Below are 3,783 nucleotides of genomic sequence, written 5' to 3' on the forward strand. Positions count from 1 at the left end.
GAGCCTGCGCTCCGCAACGGGAGAGGCCACAACAGTGAGAGGCCCGCGAACCGCAAAAAAAAAAAAAAAAAAAAAAAAAAAAAAAAAAAGTTCCCAATAATATTCAAAATGTGTATTAAAAAATACACACTGTCCAAAGCAGTTCCCGGCCGGACGTGAGCGGCGGGCGTCATGGGTAAGCGCGGGGCCCACGTGCGCGTTCACGGTCAGGGCCGGGTAAGGCCTGCGCAGCCTCAGGCTCCTCCGTCTGCCCCGGGGTCGGGAACGGGGTCGGAGATTGTACGGAAAGCCAGACGGCCCCCTTCGCGTCGCCGCGCCGCCGTGATCGCTCCCACGCCCGCGTGCAACCAGCTAAGGAGGGACACGCGGCGCGCGCCTGGCCAAGCCAGTCCCCGCGGCACGCGGCGAGGACGGCCGCGGCGAGGCGGCACCCGACCCCGCAGGGCGACAAACGCGCCTCCCTTACCGTTTCGACCCCACAAAGGAGCTGCTCACCGCAGCGGGCACCCGAGAGGACGAAGGCACCGCTCAGACCCCGGCACCAGAGGGGATACCGGGAGGACGCACGGGCACCGCCCGCGGCGGACACGCTCCCGCACCAACGGGGGCGCGCAGGCGGCGGCGGGCCCGTCCCGCCCCGCCCCCCACCGCGGGGAGGGCCGCTCGCGAGGCGCTTGCGGAGGAGTTGAGAAGCGAGAGTGCCTGCTGCTCAGAGGACCCCGGCCCCTTCCACGCCGTGAGGCAGGGGCGGGAGACCGCGAGTCCGGCCGGATGCCACACCCCGCCTTCCACGGCGGACAGGACGAAGAGCGGCCCTGTTGGCCATGAACGTCCGTTCCTCGTCCGGCCTGGGAGAGCGGGACATCACCACATGGATCGATGGACAGGTTAATTCTTTTTGACAACAATTATTTATAAGTGGAGGTTATACATCATAGTACAACACGTTAGGGGGCGTGTCAGGGGCTTGATATCCCACCATTTATGATGTCAGGATTGATCATGGGTGATGAGGTGAGCGAGACACAGAGAACTTATTACATGCTCAAGTTGTTAAGAGGTCATAGTTATTAAAGAGTGGAGTCAAAATTTGAACATGACCTGAAACCTTTCCCCATCTATACCATACTGCTTCTGCAAGAGCACATGAGACAGTATTCACCCCAAGAATCTACTAAAGAATGACACTTGGCACTTTCTCTGTCTTACCACTGAGGACTTGATGACTGTGTTAAAGAAGAGCGAAAAATGTGATCTGAACAGTTAGGAAAGGCTTTGAGGATTTAAACTGGATGTTCAACCTCTGTGGGATACCAGTAGGTATTAAGAAAGATGGTGAATTCATGCATCAATATGGAATGGCTCATGCCATTGCAGAAAGGTTTCTTGAGTGTTCTGCTAAGTAGTTATTTAAGTCTGAAGGGCATATTACTCCATCTGTCAAGGTAATGTCTTCTCTTGGTGCCATCACAGCCCAAAGAAAAGCCAACGGGAAATTCAATCCTATCCTTAGGTACAGTGCTAGAATGCAGGGCAGCGGGGGGGGGGCAAATGCTAGCGTTGTGGTAGACCAGGATATGAGTTGAGTTGATGTTAACAAAATTGGATAAGTGGTCTGGCTCTGCTAACTACCCCCTGGGACTTTGGCAAGCCTCACTGTATAAATGAGAAAGATAATAATAACTTTTTAGATTGGGATCCCTGGAGACCATCTGTGAGCTGGGCAGTTGACTGCTGAAGTTTCACTGGGAAGTAACACCTGGAATTCATGCCTTTTAGGAAGTGAAAAAGCATTACTGGGCAGGAAGAGAAGCAACCTGCAATGTGCCTGTATGCCTGGAACTAAGATAATATGTAAATCAGCTGTACTTCAATAAGAAAAAGAGAAAATCTTGAATCCTCAGGCAGCCTCGAAGGCTCTGAGACTGCAGAAGTGAGTCACTTCCCTCAGTTGAAGACTAGTGCTCCCATTTGTTTGAAGACTGTACAGAGACCTTTGTCTTTCATGGCGACACCCCCTCCCCCTCAAAATCTCCCTTCATGCCCCTTCATAGCCCTCGTTGGTTGAGGTAGAATAACTAGGATCAAGTCATAAGATATCTGCCCAGGAAGTGGATACTGTAAGGGAGGAAAGGGCCTATACACTGAAGGAGCTAAGGATTTCGTTGGCAAGAGCACGGGGCGTACCTGTGGGACTGACACCCACAGTAGGTACTAAATCAGAGGAGCAGACTTAAGAGTTATTTGATTTTATGAAGAATTTATAGACATGGACATGTAGTAGTTAATGCCCTGGTGAGGACCATAGGAGGTGACACGAATATCCTGATAGGATGCTCCTGAAAGCTTGGAGAAAGCTAAGGCCCACACTAAGTTAAACTGAAATACTAGAACTTCCATGGCACACAGTGGAAGGAGGGATCAAAACGCCCTTCTAGAAATGAGCATGTTGGAGGAAGGCCAACTGCATTCTAGAGGGTCTGAAAGACACTACTGTTCCCAAAGCAAGAAGGAATACACTGGAGAATTGGGCAAAAATATCATGGGAAAGCTGAGTGGTACTCTGCCTTCTGCAGGCCAGGGAAGAAGAGCAGGAGATGTTACACAGCTGGGCTCCTTGATAGCAGTGGGATAATAGGATCTGATGTTGTGGAGTCCAGGTGGCTGCACTTAGTAGAGTACAGTCAAGTGGGCACAATTATTGTAATCAGTGTCAAGGTCTGAGCAGTAGCATAGAGGCCTGGCCTGTAGGGAGTTATGAAAATGGTTACTAGGACACAGTATTCTTGGGGGCAAGATAGACAGGCAGCCACCAAGAACAATACCTATTTTATACAACAAATAAGTCAAGAATAGATGATCAGGAGGCTGAGGAAAGCTACCCCATATGATGCTAAATGGTCAGCATCCTTGCTCAGTTTCCAGATGTGAGCCAGTTCTTGGGCCCAGAATCCATTTAATGGAGAAGAGGTGGGTCGAAATGAAGAAGGATTCTCAACACTGGCAAGGACATACCATAGGGATTACCCAATCTTCCCTGGAGGGACCTACCACCATTTTCTCAGGTAAATGTATGCTGAGGAAAGAGAAATAGTACGTAGGCCTTTCAAGAACTGTTAGATACTGGGTCCATGCTGACATTGATATTCTGGGATACAAAGTTATCCTGCCCCCCATTAGAGTGGGATATATGGGGTTCAGATAATATGTGGAATCTTGACCCAGGCCTGGCTCGTAGTGGATTTACTAGGTTCTCATCATGGTTAAGAGCAGTATTCCCAAGTGGGAATACGCTGGCTTCAGAACCTGAAGATATCTAATGCATTGTGTTTCCTTTTTAGTGATAGAAGGTACCAGGTACAATGTTTCTTCTACTTTGGAGAGAATATCCTAGCACAACCGAGACCACCAAATCCCTAATAACATTACTAATAGGGGAGCCCTTAGAGTGTTCATAGGGTTTATCTTCCATCCTCTGAAGCCCATTCTTACCGAGGCCCCCAATGTCATTTCCATTTTTTGTCCCTCTTTGATCAATTAACATTATATCAATAGAACGGACCGGGGCTTCCCTGGTGGCGCAGTGGTTGAGAATCTGCCTGCCGATGCAGGGGACACGGGTTCGTGCCCCAGTCTGAGAAGATCCCACATGCCGCGGAGCGGCTGGGCCAGTGAGCCATGGCCGCTGAGCCTGCGCGTCCAGAGCCTGTGCTCCGCAATGGGAGAGGCCACAACAGCGAGAGGACCGCGTACCACCAAAAAAAAAAAAAAAAAAAAAAAAAA

General features: G+C 50.4%; 1 long non-coding RNA gene across 1 annotated transcript in view; it reads left to right on the plus strand.

The window, feature by feature from the left end:
* The first annotated feature begins 684 nt into the window (after positions 1-684).
* The window catches only part of LOC114484591 (uncharacterized), a 106,154-nt gene continuing 103,055 nt past the window's right edge, over positions 685-3,783 (plus strand). Inside the window, exon 1 of the long non-coding RNA XR_003677701.2 lies at positions 685-887. This is a non-coding gene — a long non-coding RNA (uncharacterized lncRNA). The remainder of the gene's footprint in view (positions 888-3,783) is intronic.

This window comes from Physeter macrocephalus, chromosome 20, assembly GCF_002837175.3.
Source record: "Physeter macrocephalus isolate SW-GA chromosome 20, ASM283717v5, whole genome shotgun sequence".
NCBI classification, from domain to species: domain Eukaryota; kingdom Metazoa; phylum Chordata; class Mammalia; order Artiodactyla; family Physeteridae; genus Physeter; species Physeter macrocephalus.